The sequence below is a fragment of the Scyliorhinus canicula genome, chromosome 12 (assembly GCF_902713615.1).
Source record: "Scyliorhinus canicula chromosome 12, sScyCan1.1, whole genome shotgun sequence".
NCBI classification, from domain to species: domain Eukaryota; kingdom Metazoa; phylum Chordata; class Chondrichthyes; order Carcharhiniformes; family Scyliorhinidae; genus Scyliorhinus; species Scyliorhinus canicula.
This window is the reverse complement of record NC_052157.1, coordinates 78,601,065-78,619,800: the sequence shown is the minus strand read 5'-3', so window position 1 is coordinate 78,619,800 and position 18,736 is coordinate 78,601,065. Positions and strand designations below refer to the sequence as shown.

Below are 18,736 nucleotides of genomic sequence, written 5' to 3'. Positions count from 1 at the left end.
AACCCAAGCCCTCTGTTAATAAACACATACACACGAGAGGCCTTCTGCACGGCTCTATCCAATTGAGTGGCAATCTTCAAAGATCTGTGGACCTGAACCCTAAGATCTCTCTGTTCCTCCGTATTCCTCATAACCCTGTTGTTGAACCTGTAATCCGCATTCAAATGTTTCCTCCCAATATTAATCACTTCCCACTTATCACGGTTAAACTCCATCTGCCATTTTTCGGCCCAGCTCTGCATTTTATCAATGTCTCTTTGCAGCCTAAAACAGCCCTCCTGTTCTCCCTCCCCTTAAGGATTCTGAAAACACGGTCCGAGACATCACGGACCCTGGCACCCACCAGGCAGCATACCATCCATGAGTCGCTTTCATTGCCACATAACCGTTTATCTGTCCCTCTAACTATCGAGTGCCCAATAGCTATTGCTCTTCGGCTCTCCCCTCTTCCCTACTGAGCCACATGGATGGAGTCGGTGCTTGAGATCCGGTTACTGTAGCTTACCACTGGTAGGCCGTCCACTTTAACATTATCCAATGCGGTAGATATATTACTGAGGGTAACGCCCGCAGGGGATCCCTGCACTGAGTCCTTCCTCCCAGCCCCTCTCACCGTCACACATCTATCTACATTCTGCGGAGTAACTACATCCTTGAAGCTACGATCTGTGACCACCACTGCCTCCTGAATGATCCGTAGTTCATCCAGCTCTAGTTCCCTGATGCGGTTTCTGAGGAGCAGGAGAAGGCTGCACTTCACACAGGTGAAATCAGCAGGTATACTGACGGCGATCCTCACCTTAAATAATCTGCAGGTGGAACATTGTACTGCCTTCGCCTCCATCCCCTCCAGCCAATTTGCGGATAAAAGAAAATAAATAACGAGCTTACCTGATATTAACTTAGGTTAGAGGATTTGGAAAGGTGGGGGATATTACTGGTGTCGTTCCTCGGGTTTAGCAACCGCCCAACTTAAATACAGGTAGAAATAGAACACTTAAGCACCTACCTTAATTCCAAGCGCTACTCGGGCTCACTCCCTCTCTCCCGCTCCCGTAAATGAAGGCCGCTGGAACCTGGGTTAAGTTTAAGACCTTAACTGATTCCCAAGATGTACTCCGCCTCCTTCTCACTCTCCCGCTCTCTGAAATGAAAGCCGCTGGTACCTCGGGGTACGTTTATTAACCGCCCTGATTCCCAAGCTGTACTCCGGCTCCTTCTGTCTACCCCCGCTGCCGGAAATTAAGGCCTCTAGAACATGGGAGTAAGGTTAAGAACCGAGCTGATTTCCAAGCTGTACTCCAGCTTCCTCTCTCTCCCGGAAATGAAGGCCGCTGGAACCTGGGGGTAAGTTTAAGAACGTACCAGATTCCAAATCTGCGCTCCGGCTCCATCTCTCTCACCCGCTCCCGGAAATGAAGGCCGCTGAAACATGCGGGTATGTCTAAGAACCTACCTGAATCCCAAGCTGCACTCCCGCTCCATCTGTCACTCCATCTCCCGAAAATGAAGCAGCTGGAAAATGGGCGTAAGTTTACGAACCTACCTGTTTTCCAAGCTGTGCTTCGGCTCCCTCTCTCTCGTGCGCTCTCCGAAATGAAGGCCGCTGGAAACTGGCGGTAAGTTTAAGAACCTAACTGATTCCCAAGCTGTCCTCCGGCTAGCTCTCTCTCCCGGAAATTATAACCTACCTCATTTCCAAGCTGTTCTCCGGCTCCCTCCCTCGCCCCTGCTCCCGAAAATGAAGGCCGTTGGAGCTTGGGGCTAATTTTAAGAAACAACATGATTCCCAAGCTGCACTCCGGCTTCCACTCTCTCTCCCACTCCTGAAAATGAATGCTGCTGGAACCTGGTGGGAATTTTAAGCACCTGCCTGATTCCCAAGCTGCACGCCGGCTCCCGCTCTCTCTCGCTCCTTGAAATGAAGGGTGCTGGAACATAAGGGTATGGTTAAGCTCCAACCTCATTCTGAAGCTGTACTCCGGCTCCCTCTGCCTCTCCCGCTCACGGAAATGAAGGCCGCTGGAACCTAGCGGTAAGTTTAACAACCTTGATTCCCAAGCGACACATCCGCTACCTATCTCTCCACCGCTCTCTGAAATGAAGACCGCTGGAACCTGCGGGTATGTTGAAGAAACTACCTGATTCCCAAGCTGCACTGCGGCTCCCGTCTCTCCCCCGCTCCAAGAAATGAATGCCGCTGGAACCTTTGGGTAAGCTGAAGATCTGACCTGATTACGAAGCTGCACTCCGGCTCCCTCTCTCTTTTCCGCTCCCAGAAATGAAGGCCGCTGGAACCTGGGGGTATATTTAAAAACCTACCTGATTCAGAAGCTGCACACTGGCTCCCTCTTTCTCTCACGCTCCCGAAAATGAAGGCCGCTGGACAGGGCGAGGGGAAGTTTAAAAACCGAACTGATTACCAAGCTGCACTCGTGCTCCCTCTGTCTCTCCGCTCCCGGAAATGACGGCCGTTGGAACCTGGGCGTAAGTTTAAGAACCAATCTAATTCCCAAGCTGTACTCCAGCTCCGTCTCTATCTCCTGCTCCCGGAAATAAAGCGTACCTCCATTCCCCAGCGGCGAAATGCAAATCGCACCAAGTGGGAATGGACACTCTGAAAACGTGGGGCCAGCTAAGACAACATTTCGGGTCACCGGGATGTCTGCCACGCCCTCCATCTGCGGTAACTATATATCCCCCACACAACCACCACTCCCACAGCCATGATAGACGCAACGTATAAGTAATGGAGAGAGGGCCATACAACGTTGACAGTTCGGGACATCTAGAAACGGCACAGCCTTGTAATGCTGAACGAACTGACGGACGAAGGGGAATTGCAGACAGGATAGGAAATTAGACACTGAAAAATCAATCATTTCCACCGCAAAGAGGCAGTAGGACACGCAAGGCCCCGGAGACAACACGAATAGAGGACTTGATGACCGAGGACAGTAAGCACGGTGTACTCTGAGGGGAGAAAAAAACGACAGCCAGAACAACACTGAACGAGACCAGAAAAAAATGAGAGGACGAACTGGGAATAGAAGTTTGGTGGGGAATCTGGAGCGACGCACTATGCATGACCATATCTCCCTCCTCCTGCGCAAATCTCAGCCTCATGCAGTTCAAACCCGAATGAGCAGATTGTTCCCAGAGGTGGAGGATAAATGTGAATGGTGCCAATGGAGCCAGGTTAACCACACGCACATGTTATGGGCGTGTTTCAAACTTATCGAGTTCTGGACAGCCTTCTCCGAGGCAATGTCCAATGTTGTAGGGCTGAGCGTGAAACCATGTCCAAATGTGTCAATCTTCGGGATATTAAAGCAGCCACAGCTGCAGATGGGGAAGAGGGCCGTCGCCCTAGCTTTCGCTACCCTAACCGCACGCGGAAGAAAAATGAAATTAAAATCGCTTATCGTCACAAGTAGCTTTCAAATGAAGTTACTATGAAAAGGCCCTAGTCGCCTCATTCTGGCGTGTGTACGGGAAGGCTGGTATAGGAATTGAACCATTCTGCTGGCGTGCCTTAGTCTGCTTTCAAAGCCATCGATTTATCAATGTGCTAAGCCAGCCCCGTCCGATCGCTCACTGGCGAACAGAAGCACCACCACGCGCACCCTCGTTAGCTGATCTATCGGAATTTCTGCATTTGGAGAAGGTAAAATATTCCATCCAAGGCTCAGAGGGAGACTTCCTTAATACATGGGGACAATATGTTGGTCCGTTTGTGGCAGCAGCAGCCAGGAGAGGGGGAGCTTGAAAGCATCAGAGAGGAATCAAATTAAGAACACAAGGAGGAAATCCAGAGACGCACAAATCGGGGGGGGGGGGGGGTGGCTGGGTGTGGGGAAGCTGGAAGAGATTATGAGACGGAAGAAAAGGGACAACACGGGGGGGTGGGGGGTGGTGGGAGTAACGCCCCCGCCACAGTCATACACTAAAAAAAACGGCTGAAGCCGACTAAGGTTGAAGAGAAGGGGGAGCAAGTAAAGGGTGAGCAAATCCCGGGAAAGATCAGGCAGAATAGAAAGGTGCGGATGGGAGAGGGCTTAGGGACAGGGAGGCTTGGGAGGGTGCACGGGAGGGATTAGAGGACTCGCCGAACTTGACGGCAGCAATCTGTAAATAAAATAAAGTAAGATAAAAGTTTTGTTGCGTTGCAAATGAACACGAACGCCAATGCACATCATGCTGAAAATGCCAAAAAAAGAACGAAAATAAAATTCTTAACAATGTCCCAAGTCTCGCCAAATGGCCTATAATTTCCTGTCTTCTGCCTCCCTCCCATTTTAAACAGCCGTGTTGCATTAGCTACTTTATATTCCTCTCGGACGCTCCCTGCCTCCAGTGATTGCTGAAAGATCACCACCAATGTCTCCACAATCTACCCAGCTATCTGTTATCGAACCCTGTGGTGTAATCCATCCTGTACAGGTGATTTTTCCACCTTCAGTCCTTATAATCTCCTCATAACCTTCTCCTGAGGGACGACCACTACACTCCCCTGGGTCCTATTATTCTCCTGGAGTACTGGCATTCCACTGCTGTCTTCCACCGTGACAACCGATACAAAGTAACTATTCAGTTCCTCTGTCATTTTTGTTTCCTACTATTACTTCTCCAGTGAATGTTTACAGTGCTCCAATGTAGACGTTTGCCTTCCCGGAAACAGTTCCTATCTTCTTTTATAGTGCCAACTAGCTTGCACTCATATTTCATATTATCTACCCGTATTGATTATTTGTCGTTCGGAGCTCCCTTTTAAATGTTTCCCAATTCTCTGGCTTCCTACTAATCCTCGCCACTTCTTATGATATTCCTTTTGCATTGATGCTCACCTTGATGACTCTCGTCAGTCGTGGAAGCCTTTTCCTCCCCTTAGCAGGTTTCCTCCTCCTTGGGATGAATTTCTGGTGTCCTTACAGAAAAAAAACCTCAAAACTCCTGTCATTACTTTTCAACTGTCTTCCCTGCTTTGCTCGTTATCCAATCAACTCTGGACAGCTTCTCCTTTCAAGCCCTTGCAGTTGGATTTAAGTAATTGTATTACCGATATATCTAATTCCAGCTTCCCCCTCTCAAACTGCAAGGTAAACGTTGTGGTCGCTGGTTCCAAAGTATTCCTTCACCTTCAGTTCTCTAATCAAGTTGAATAACGAAATCCAGAACTGTCTGTTCCCTCGTTGGCTGTCACAAGCTGCTGAAAACAAATATCTCTTGCCCATTCCACAAATTCATTTTCTTGTGATGTACTACTAACCTGACTTTCACAATCCATCTGAAAATTTAAATCCCACCATATTATTGTAATGTTGCCTTTGTTAGATGCCCTTTCTATCTCCTGAGTTATTTCTGTCAAACACCCTGTGTACATCTCGGGGGTCTGTGCATAACTCCCATCAGGGTCTTTGTACCTTTGCGATTACTCAGCTATTCCCAAATATGTCCTATTCCTTCCCATCCATATTTCTCTCCTTGCTATCGATTTAACTTCATTCCTCATGAACAATGCAACCTTTGCACATCTGTCAATTTGCCTGTCCTGACGATAGGGCACACATACGTGTACATTTAGATCCCAGCCCTGATCCCCTTTCAGCCACATCTATTTGATGCCCACAACGTCATACCAGCAAATTTCAACATAAGCAACAGGTACAGTGACTTGTTCCATATAGCGCACCTATTTAGGGACAAAACCCTCAGTATGTAAGGGAACCTACGAGGGAACAAGCGGTCCTAGATCTTGTCCTGTGTAATGAGACAGGATTGATTCATGATCTCATAGTTAGGGATCCTCTCGGAAGGAGCGATCACAATATGGTGGAATTTAAAATACAGATGGAGGGTGAGAAACTAAAATCAAATACTAGTGTTTTGTGTTTAAACAAAGGAGATTACAAGGGGATGAGAGAAGAACTAGCTAAGGTAGACTGGGAGCTAATACTTTATGGTGGAACAGTTGAGGAACAGTGGAGAATCTTCCAAGCGATTTTTCACAGTGCTCAGCAAAGGTTTATACCAACAAAAAGGAAGGACGGAAGAAAGAGGGAAAATCGACCGTGGATATCTAAGGAAATAAGGGAGAGTATCAAATTGAAGGAAAAAGCATATAAAGTGGCAAATATTGCTGGGAGATTAGAGGACTGGGAAATCTTTAGGGGGCAACAGAAATCTACTAAAAAAAAGCTATAAAGAAGAGTAAGATAGAGTATGAGAGTAAACTTGCTCAGAATATAAAAACAGACAGTAAAAGTTTTTACAAATATATTAGACAAAAAATAGTGGCTAAGTTAAATATTGGTCCTTTAGAGGATGAAAAGGGAGTTTTAATAATGGGAAATGAGGAAATGGCTGAGGAACTGAACAGGTTTTTTGGGTCGGTCTTCACAGTGGAAGACACAAATAACATGCCAGCGACTGATAGAAATGAGGCTATGACAGGTGAGGACCTTGAGCGGATTGTTATCACTAAGGAGGGAGTGATGGGCAAGCTAATGGGGCTAAAGATAGACAAGTCTCCTGGCCCTGATGGAATGCATCCCAGAGTGCCAAAAGAGATGGCTAGGGAAATTGCAGATGCACTAGTGATAATTTACCGAAATTCACTAGACTCTGGGGTGGTCCCGGTGGATTGGAAATTAGCAAACGTGACGCCACTGTTTAAAAAAGGAGGTAGGCAGAAAGCAGGAAATTATCGGCCAGTGAGTTTAACTTCGGTAATAGGGAAGATGCTGGAATCTATCATCAAGGAAGAAATTGCGAGGCATCTGGATAGAAATTGTCCCATTGGGCAGACGCAGCATGGGTTCGTTAAAGGCAGGTCATGCCTAACTAATTTAGTGGAATTTTTTGAGGACATTACCAGTGCAGTAGATAACGGGGAGCCGATGGATGTGGTATATCTGGATTTCCAGAAAGCCTTTGACAAGGTGCCACACAAAAGGTTGCTGCATAAGATAAAGATGCATGGCATTAAGGGTAAAGTTGTAGCATGGATAGAGGATTGGTTAATTAATAGAAAGCAAAGAGTTGGGATAAATGGGTGTTTCTCTGGTTGGCAATCAGTAGCTAGTGGTGTCCCTCAGGGATCCGTGTTGGGCCCACAATTGTTCACAATTTACTTTGATGATTTGGAGTTGGGGACCAAGGGCAATGTGTCCAAGTTTGCAGATGACACTAAGATGAGTGGTAAAGCGAAAAGTGCAGAGGATACTGGAAGACTGCAGAGGGATTTGGATAGGTTAAGTGAATGGGCTCCGGTCCGGCAGATGGAATACAATGTTGACAAATGTGAGGTTATCCATTTTGGTAGGAATAACAGCAAACGGGATTATTATTTAAACGATAAAATATTAAAGCATGCCGCTGTTCAGAGAGACTTGGGTGTGCTAGTGCATGAGTCACAGAAGGTTGGTTTACAAGTGCAACAGGTGATTAAGAAGGCAAATGGAATTTTGTCCTTCATTGCTAGAGGGATGGAGTTTAAGACTAGGGAGGTTATGTTGCAATTGTATAAGGTGTTAGTGCGGCCACACCTGGAGTATTGTGTTCAGTTTTGGTCTCCTTACTTGAGAAAGGACGTACTGACGCTGGAGGGTGTGCAGAGGAGATTCACTAGGTTAATCCCAGATCTGAAGGGGTTGGATTATGAGGAGAGGTTGAGTAGACTGGGACTGTACTCGTTGGAATTTAGAAGGATGAGGGGGGATCTTATAGAAACATTTAAAATTATGAAGGGAATAGATAGGATAGATGCGGGCAGGTTGTTTCCACTGGCGGTGACAGCAGAACTAGGGGGCATAGCCTCAAAATAAGGGGAAGTAGATTTAGGACTGAGTTTAGGAGGAACTTCTTCACCCAAAGGGTTGTGAATCTATGGAATTCCTTGCCCAGTGAAGTAGTTGAGGCTCCTTCATTACATGTTTTTAAGGTAAAGATAGATAGTTTTTTGAAGAATAAAGGGATTAAGGGTTATGGTGTTCGGGCCGGAAAGTAGAGCTGAGTCCACAAAAGATCAGCCATGATCTAATTGAATGGCAGAGCAGGCTCGAGGGGCCAGATGGCCTACTCCTGCTCCTAGTTCTTATGTTCTTATGTTCTAACATTTACCACCTCCCGTCTCACACTAGTCAGATCTTTTGCAGTGCCTGAGGTTGATATTTATCTCCTATTCCTGTTATATATTTCGCATTTAGGTGTTATACGTTCCATGCTAACACTCTGGTTTCCATCCGCTGCCATACTAGTTTACATCCTCTAGATTAACTCCAACAAACCTCGCAGCCAGGATATCCGTACATCGCCAGTTGGGATGCAACACATACTTATTTTAGATGTCGCATCTGCCCCGAAAGAGGTCCCAATGGCCCCGACATATAAAATCCTCACTCCGACACTACCCGTTTAGCCAAATGTGCACTACCCTCCTAGTTGTAGCCTCGTTGGCATGTGGCACAAGGAGTCTTCTTGACATTACTGCCCTCAATGTCCTGCAATTTAGCTTAATGCCGAACTCCCTGAACTCCATCTGCAAGGTCTCGTCACAGTTCCTACCTCTGTCGTTCGTACGTTTGTGTACTATGACCTCTGTATTTTAACCATCCCCTCATGATGTCCTGTGTTAGTTCCGACCCTGGCACCAGGGAGGCAACATGCCATCGTCGAGTCTCATTCACATCCGCAGAGCGCCTTTCTGTGCCTCTCACTTTGAGTCACCATAACCATCGACGTCCGGGACTTTTCCCTCTCCTCCTGAGCTGCAGAACCAGTTGTGGTGCGACTGTGATGTCTGCTGTTGATTTCCACTGATTGTCTATCTCCCGCCTCTCCACTACCAAGGTATCCAAAGCAGTACAACATGTAGAGAGGGGGACGGCCATATGGGATTCCGGCACTGACTGTCTGCCCTTTGTAGCGTCACCCATCCATCTTCCTGCAGCGTGGGCGTGACCACGTCTCTATAACTCCCATCCATGACGCTTTCCTGCACCGGCATCTACGAAATGCGTGTACCTGCTGCTCTCATCAGAACCACGCTACATGGGAGGAGCTGTCAATCATTGCACTTCTTGCAGACGTAGTCAACCAAAACTCTGGAAGTGTCACTGATTTCATTAAGTATCAAAAACTATTGTTTTTATTACTTTTTTCAAAACGTGCCTTTCCTCAAAACATTTTCCTGCAAAGATCCAATTCCATTGCGTCCGATTTATCGTGCTGAGACATTGTGCTGCTTGTCTCTGTGTCTTGTTGCTTTCCCCTGGCATGAGTATGCCAGATCAATTATAAAGTGTTAGCATTCTTGCTTTGCTCTCATTTAATTCTCATTTCTGTTCCTCGCAAATGGAATGCCTTCAAAACAGTCATACCCTTGTGTCCTACAGAACTAGCAGAAGCAAGTGAAGGTAACGCAGTTAAATATCATTCTGTATCAATGTATGAATTTGGCAGAAACAATGCGATTACAAAGAACAAAGAAAATTACAGCACAGAAACAGGACCTTCGGCCCTCCCAGCCTGCGCCGAGATAGATCCTTTATCTAAACCTGTCCCCTATTGTCCAAGTTCTACTTCCCTCTGTTCCCCGCCCGTTCATATACCTGTCTAGATGCATCTTAAATGATGCTGTCTTGCCGGCCTCCGCCACCTCCGCTGGCAAAGCGTTCCAGGCACACACCACCCTCTGCATAAAAATCTTTCCACGCACATCTCCCTTAAACTGTCCCGCTCTCACATTGAAATTGTGACGCATTGTAAGTGACACCACCAATCTTGGAAAAAGCTTGTTGCTATCCACCCTGTCCATACCTCTCATAATTTTATAGACCTCAATCAGGTCCCCCCTCAACCTCCGTCTTTCCAACGAAAACAATCCTAATTTACTTAACTTTTCTTCATAGCTAGCACCCTCCATTCCAGCCAACATCCTGGTGAACCTCCTCTGCACCCTCTCAGAAGCATCCTCGTCCTTCTGGTAATGTGGCGACCAGAACTACACGCAGTATTCCAAATGTGGCCTAACTAAATTCCTATACAACTGTAAAATGACCTGCCGACTTATGTATTCAATACCCCGGCCGATTAAGGCAAGCTTGCTGTATGCCATCTTGACCACTCTATCAACCTGCGTTCCCACCTTCAGGGTACAACGGACCTGAAATCCCAGATCTTTCTGGACATCAACTTTCCCCAGGACTGTTCCATTGACCATTTAGTCCGCTCTTGAATTACATCTTCCAAAATGCATCACCTCGCATTTGCCTGGATTGATTTCCAGCTACCATTTCTCTGCCCAACTCTCAAATCTATCTGTATTTTACTGTATTGTCTGACAGTCCTCCTCGCTATCTTGCAACTCCACCAATCTTAGTTTCATCTGCAACCTTGCTAATCAGGCCACCTATACCTTCCTCCAGATCATTTATGTATATCACAAACAACAGTGGTCCGAGCACGGATCCCTGTGGAACACCACTAGTCACCCTTCTCCATTTTGAAACAGTCCATTCCACCACTACTCTCTGTCTCCTGTTGCCCAGCCAGTTCTTTTTCCATCTAGCTAGTGCACCCTGAACACAATACAACTTCACTTTTTTCATCAACCTGCATGGGGAACTTTATCAAACGCCTTACAGAATTCCATGTATATGACATCTACAGCCCTTCCCTTATCAATTAACTTTGTCACTTCCTCAAAGAATTCTATTAGGTTTGTAAGACATGACTTACACTGCACAAAACCATGCTGCTTATCACTGATAATTCTATTTTCTTCCAGACGTGAATATATACTATCCCTCAGTATCTTCTCCAACAGTTTGCCTACCACTGACGTCAAGCTCACAGGTGTATAATTTCCTCGATTATGCCTGCTACCCTTCTTAAACAAAGGGACAACATTAGCAATTCTCCAGTCCTCCGGGACTTCACCCGTGCTCATGGATGCTGCAAAGATTTTCGGGTGATATCTTGTTCTCACGTAAAAGAGTTTTCTCAGCACTGGAAGCTTTAAAATATTGAAGCCAACAATTCTTGGCTGCTGAGAATTTCTAGGCATAAATTTTGCTCATCGGCCGACTAACCGTTACACGTAGATATAGCTCCCGTTTGTTACTGGCGTGTGGGAGCGTGAGCGACTGAGTAAGAGGTGCAGAGTATTTTGTTGAGCAAATGTTTGGTAATTCATGTCATGGACATTTTAGGTTTGTAGTCACCAAGTGATGATAGATAAAACTCCACAATGGATTTTCTAATTATAATGATACACTGCATTTCTGTCCTCGCATATTGCTGCTTTGGTATAACATGCTGTGCGCTGCATTATGTACGGCATTGAAACATATTTACAACAGAATCATCAGAATCATGTGTCGATTTCTACGTAGTCAACCAAATACCAAGCAATCGTAACTTGCTTTATTGCATTGTCTTTCGTATTATCACTCTTAACTTTTACTAAAACGTTGGAATAACACGATGTCGTTCAATGGCGACAACATTTTCGGACTTCTGCACCATGTCGTTTGAACATGTGCGTGCGTCGCCACATTGCCACAATCTTGCCCGACCTATTGTCGAGGTTGAGTTTTGAAATTCGGGTTTCCCATTTGTAAGTTCATGAATAAGTGGAACGAGTGCAAAACATTCAGACGCGTGTCCTTATGCCACACAGAGATAAAGAATCTGAAAGTTGGTAAGGCAGTACAAAACTTTTGAGTGTGTCTTCATTTTGCCAGAAACGACGTTGCAGAAAATGCTCGAACGCTAGTGGGAAAATAAGAGTGCTGTTGAAATTCATAAAGAATGTCAGCAATTAATCCAGTCTGACTAAAAAATATCTGTTAGATTGTGACTCTTCTGCAGGCTGACTATCATGACTGACACATATAGCTCTGTTTTAGTAGGCAGAGAGACAGTTTTTGGAAATGAGTTAGACAGGGAGATCACGTTATGCGGCGGTGACAGTCAGCGAGAGCATTGCGTGCATCAGTACATGATGAGAAAAGCAATGGGCAAAGTGCCAAGTGACTGTCCATACTTGGAGAATTGTTTTCTTATTCAGAAGACAAAGATTAGGAAAGCATTAGAACATAAGAGAGAAGGCCAACCATGTGCGAAAACATGTCGAGTTGTCCCAATCGGCGAGCCGAATAAATTTGATGTTGCTATTTTGTTCTTAATTTAGAAGCAGACATAAAATGCCGAACTAAATTTTAGCATATCGGGAAAAATAGACATTCTGTTAAATGACATCTAGGAATTAAACATTTCATCATTTTGACAATTTCGTTCCTGCTCGTATCTCCCATTTGACAAACTCCTGCAGCCAAATACACACCAAAAATGTATCCATTCAGACGGCTATTATCTTGACTTTTCCGCCACCGTACAACCGTTTTCAGCCTCGGTTTATTTGGCTGTAAAATTTCAATTAACCATTTAAGTCACTGTTTTACCGTTCAATGGAGATGACGGTCTTGTGACAATGCCATTTGTTGTGGAATCTCTGAATGTATCACTTACCAAGATATAGTCGATATCTTGTCAAACACTTTTTTTCAGTTTTCAGGTCCTTCGGAGTTCATATTCGTTATTGGAAAACGAATTTGACAGCGGGTTTAAATCATCATATTTTGCTTTTCAGAACTAGTGCAAGCGAATAAGAGTAAGTGACTCGCCTCATTCGTTACTTGAATGTGAACACGGGCTTCTGACTGTGACAAAGTGACTCAGTTGAAGATCGGGGAAGGATACAATGGCATTCGTAAGATGGAAACATTTGTACTGGGAAATGTTTATGAGCAGATGGAACAGAGGATCCACAAATTACGTTTGACATGTAATGTTATAAGCACTGCTTCATTTTGATATAGAAATAACGGAATGCGTGTTGTGTTTGAAATAATGCATCCAATAAGTAATTTTATTAATTACAGACCGGGCTGAAATACAGAACGATGGTGACAGAGGAATGCTGAACTAATCTGTGATTCAAAGCGCAGCATGGAAGCAGTGATTAGCACAGTGGATTCACAGCTCCAGGGTCCCAGTTTCGATTCCCGGCTTGGGTTATGCCTGTCCGGAGACTGCACGTTCTTCCCGTACCCGCGAGGGTTTCCTCCGGGTGCTCCGGTTGACTCCCAGTGTCCAAAGATGTGCAGGTTAAGTGGATCGGCGATGCTAAATTGCCCTTTGCGTCCAAAAAGTTTCGGTTGGGTTACTGGGTTACGGGCATAATGTGGAGGCCTGGGCATACCTAAAGTTCTCTTTCCAAGCGACGGTGCAGACTCGATGGGCCGAATGGCATCCTCCTGAACTGTAATTTATTTGACTCGATGAAAGCAAGGTCGAGGAAATACGATAACAAATGACTGCAGTGTTGTCCGCCATCAAGCTTCGGTATTAAAATGATCATACTTTTTAGGGTAAAACTTCCTGGCAGCCTTCACCCTTACCGAAAACATCCGGGTTTAGAATACAGAAAATAAAGAAGAAATCCGTCCACTCTCAACTCAGTCTCCCCTTAATGTTGACCCAACGATTTTTTCTTTCGAGGCCTCAGGCATAAAGGGTGAAAAATCTGAATTTAAATTTAAGTCTCGGTAATACCCTTATTTGTATATGGCAATTATTTCGTTCAAATAGAGGCTAGGATGGAAATTGTGACGCATGACATCTGGGCGATGTTCGGGGTGGTTTCCATCAGTAATCCAATAGAGAAGCGGCGTGAGGAAATAACACCACCGCCAGCAAACTGCCCGTGCCGAGAAAAACGTGGTTGGGAGTGCGGAGAATAAACATTTATATCTCTCGTCAAACTGCCTTTCAACTTGCGAACATTCAGCCCTTTAATCTGTGCCAGTAAATGCGAATTCATGTATCATGTTTACATGTTCCCTTTTCGCCTGCAGCCAATAAATGGACGAAAGCAAGTAAGGACATTGTTCCATCCCTTTTCTTTCTGCCTGAATATGGACAGGATTAAGTGTTGGGGATGGATACAAGGAAATCTGCCGGATAAATGCCACATGAGATCTGTGGCAGAAAGCAAAATAAATGCGAATGAACAATCTCCCGTCAGAATTTAAACTCTATTGACAGTTATATAGCAAAGCATTTTATAGAGGGACATGTGCCAAATTCACGCAATTAGGACTAGCTTAGTGGTTTATTACTGTGCAGCATGGATATGTGTGACCGAAGGGCCTATTTTCATTTTGTAACCCTCTATAATTCTATGTCTCGAATTCATCGTCTTAATAATTTAGAAGGCACAGAGTTATTCTGAGATTTTAACACAGCTATGTGTCAGAGGGAGCACCCCGTTGAGACAGAGTGGAGACATCCAGAGTGAAACACATCGGCGAGTAAGATTGGGAGCTGGGAATTTGAGGCTCGGTGGGAACAGGAGACGGGGTGAGAGGAGGGCTCATTTATCCCTCGATTTGTTACACAGATTTCCAGTTACTAGCCCTGTCTTGCTGCACGTGACGACATGATGATGGGTGGCATGGACAGATTGGATAATCGCATGCTCTTTCCTGGAGTAGGAGAGTCAACTAAGGGACTTCGGTTCAAAGTGCCCTGGAAAACGTTTAGAACAGATGTGCGAGTGGGTGGTAAATATATGGATTGCACTTTCTGAGGATGTACTGGGAGCATGTGCGATAGTGGCACTTAAGCAACATATGGACGACTATATGAACAGGGTGGTAATGGAACGGCACGAACCCCATAAGTGCAGACGGCTTTTGTTTAGACAGGTGCTATTGGCGATGCAGCTTTGGAGGGCCGAAGGGACATTTCGTGTGCTGTATTGTTCTTTGTTCTTTGTTTTTGCTGATTGCTGTGAAGCAGGTAAGGCAGTTACCTCCTTCATATCGGGAGCGGAGTTCAGCAGAAGAAATACGGAAAGCAATCTGGGAAGGTAAGTGGTACTTCGTGTCTGTCTCTCTCTCTGCTTTCGAAGTGTGAGGGATGGGCAACCTGAGAGGTGACGTCACAGTAAAGATGTGAACTGATTGGCTCATAGGGAATATTTCTTAAATTAATAAAAATTATTTAAGTGCAGTAGAGTTGCGCAGTAGTTAGCACTGCTGCCTCACGGCGCCGAGGTCCCAGGCACGATCCCGGCTCTGAGTCACCGTCCCTGTGGAGTTTGCATATTCTCTCCGTGTTTGCGTGGGTTTCACCCCGACAAGCCAAACGGTGTGCAAGTTAGATGGATTGGTCACGCTAAATTGCTCCTAAATTAGAAAAAATGAATTTGGATTCTAAATTTGCAAAGAAAAATGGAAAACGGTTTTAAACTACTTTAGTAAATGGGAAAATGAGTATCTAAACCTGAGGGCATCGATTAATACTCAGCATTTATTTTTACATTTACATTTTAACCAAGTGTCATTTCGTTATCTGCAACTTACCGATGGAAGTACTTAGTTTAAATTAATTAACTAGTGCTCAAATGTCACTCACCGGGTGCTGTACTCCAACTGAGAGAATTGAGCGATCATTGACGCTTCCAGCATTCCGATTGACTATGTGTGCAGGACGTGTAACACCTGGCAGCTCCTCTGCATCCCGTGTGGTTCGGTTGAACATGCAGTTAGATGTACTTAGGAGAATGCAGGTGGCCGAAAGCGCTGTAGATAGGGTTCATAGCACGTGCTGACACACAAGGTGGAGGTAGACTGATGGGAGTCCGCTTGAAAGGGCAGGCCGTCAGTGCAGGAATACCTTGTGGCTGTCCCATCTCAACATGTATACCGTTTCTGGGGAAAGCAACAGCAGCCAGAAGAGTGCAGGAGGGATATAGTTATTTGGGATTGAATAGTAAGGGTTCATACACAGATTATCTTATATCAGGATTACACCATGTGTAACGCGCCAGTGCGGCGAGAAATAGGACGATAGTGCTGCTAAATACGTGGCTAAACTGGTGTTGTAAGAGGGATTTCTGGACCACTAGGATATCTTCCGGGGCAGGTGTGATGCGCATGAAGGACGGGTGCATCTAATTTAAAGGGCACCAACATCCGTGTTGGGCGGTATGCTAGAGTCACTCAGGAGCAGTCAAACTAGTATGGCAGAGGGGTGGGAACCAGAGCGTTAGCTGGGAAGGTGTAACAACTGATGGAGAAATAAACAACAAATATAAGAGAACACTATCACCCTGTGTGCTCAAAAGCAGTGTTTTCAAGTATTTTAGTTTCAAAGCCAGAAGTATATTAGGTAAGGCAGAGGACTATTTGTACTTGGAACTATGATGTGGTTATCACAGAAAAGTTGTTAAACGTTAAAGGGCAGGATTGGCAACTGAATGTTGGAGGATATAGATGTTTCAGGGGAGGTAGAGGGAAAGTGCAAGGATTGGCAGTGTAGCATTACTGGTTAGGGAGTATATTATAGCCGTACTGCGGAAGTACAATTCGGATTGTTCACACAACGAGGCAATTCGGGTTGAGCTCAGAAACAGGAAGGGGGCAATCACAATGTTGTTGTTTATTGCAGGCCACCAAACTGCTGACAGCGAGGGATAGAAGAGCAGACAGGTAGAGATTTGGATCAGTGGAAAGATTACAGGGTTGTTCTGGTGGGGGAATTGAATTTACCTTATATTGACTGGGACTGAATTTGTGCGAAAGGCTTGGATGTGGCACAGATTGCATGGTTTGTCCAGTGAGGCGCATTGATGCAATATGTATACAGACCAGCTCTAGAAGGCACAGTACCAAACCTGGTATTGGGTAATGAGCCTGGACAGGTGGTTCAGGTTTCATTAGCGGGACATTTTTGGAGCAGTGGCCACAATTCGGTACGTTATAGGATACGTTTGGTTAAGGAAGCGACTAATCCTTGTGTTAAGTTGATGAATGTGGAAGCGCAAATTATGATAGCATAGACAGGAACTGAAGAATTTGGGTTGTGTGTGACCTCTGGAACGTGAATCAATATCGGACACGTGGGAGCGTTTTAAGCGACATTTCATTAAAATTGAGGCACGTCAAGTTCCTGATAGAAAGAAGGTTAAGTATGGGACGTTTAGGGGGCCTTGGTTAAAGAGGGGTATTATGAACGTCGCAAAAAACAAGACGGAGGCTATTATATGTCTAGAATTTGGGGGACTATCGAAACCAGTGTGGAGTATAAAGAATGCAGGAACGTCCAGAAGCCGATAAGTGGGAGAGCCTGGAGGGAACATGAAACGTCCATGGCAAGTATGATTATGGTGAATCGCAAAACTTTCTATTCATATATAAAAGCAAGAGGGTGGCTTGAGGAAGGATTATGCCCCTTCAGGACAGAGGCGGAATGTATATGTTAAGCCAGAGGAAATGGGGGAGGCACTAAATGAGAACTTTACAACAGTGTTCACCAAAGAAAAGGACTTTGTGGAAGATGATTCTTGGGCATGTTGTGCGGGCAGACTGGGTCATGTCAACATCGAAAAGGAGGATGCATTGGCGATTTAAAAATACATGGTAACTACGTGTCCTGGACCGACACAATTTGCCCCACATTAGTGAACTAAGCAAGGGAGGAAATTGCTGTGGCCTCAACTGACATATTTGTATCCTCACAGGCGAGATCTCAGGGGACTGGACAATAGCTAAGCTGGACCGCTACTCATGAAGTGTAGCATTGGGAAGAGCTGAGGGTTTTGTCCAAGATCAGTATCACGACCGTTACAAACTTCGAGGGCGGAAGGGACTGTTCGTGTGCTGAATTGATCCTTGATCTTGTTTTTCCTGTAGTCTATGTTCTTTGTTCTTTGAATTGATTTGCTTATACCAGAAATAAAGCGAAACAGATGTAACATGTGGATAGGCAGTGAGTTGGGAATCGAGTGACAGCAGAGGGACGACAGTAGAACGAACTAAGAGATCAAAACAACTCAAGCACACAAATGGTCAGTGCCAGAAAGACAGTCTACGATGATTCAATATAAAAAACGATAAGAATCTATCCAAGGAGTACTATTTTTTCCTAATGTAGCTAACTCGATAGAAATGCCATATATTTAAAAAACATTTTGATTCATGCTGTCCTGGCAATGTCTTGATTTTCAATCCGAAGATACCATCCAGAAGACGCTGTAGTATTTCGGTCGTGCATTACGATCATTGGACCAATGCAGCAAGTCATGGACAAAAGGCAAACATGGAATGAACGTGCGAAACTAACATTCAGACTACAGAGTGCAGGTAATGACATCTGCAGCAAGGGAGTATCCAACGATCGCTCTTTTACATTCAGTGACATCGCCATCGCCGAATGCCCGACTGTAAAATTCCTACGGTTTACCAGCGACCAAACAAAGATAATATGGTCATTGGATAGGCATATAGACCATAAAGGAATAGTGTAGAGGGACTTTAGAGGGTTTTCACAGGACGGCAGAACATCGAGGGCCGAAGGGCCTGTACTGCGCTGTAATGTTCGTTGATCTATTTTCTAACATATGAACTGGCTGAAGACTAAGTACTGTGGCGACAAGGGTAGGTAAGGCTCTAGGAACCCTGTGGCGCGTATATAGAAGCAAGGACGTGTTGTTGCAATTATTCAGAGCCTTGGTGCTGCAATACCTGGTGTATTGTGTGCAGTTTCGATCTCCTCTCTGAGGAAGAATGTTCTTTCTCTCGAGGGAGTGCAGCGCAGATTTAGCAGATTTATTGCAAGGATGGATAGACTATCACATGAGGAGCGATCGGTTCGGTTGGGATTG

The 18,736-nt window shown here is 45.2% G+C and overlaps 1 long non-coding RNA gene across 1 annotated transcript in view; it reads left to right on the top strand.

Annotated features, from left to right (window-relative positions):
* LOC119974600 overlaps positions 1-11,704 on the top strand; it is a 32,154-nt gene extending 20,450 nt beyond the window's left edge. The window contains exons 3-4 of the long non-coding RNA XR_005462531.1: positions 9,396-9,416; positions 11,684-11,704. This is a non-coding gene — a long non-coding RNA (uncharacterized LOC119974600). The remainder of the gene's footprint in view (positions 1-9,395; positions 9,417-11,683) is intronic.
* Positions 11,705-18,736: the final 7,032 nt, after the last annotated feature.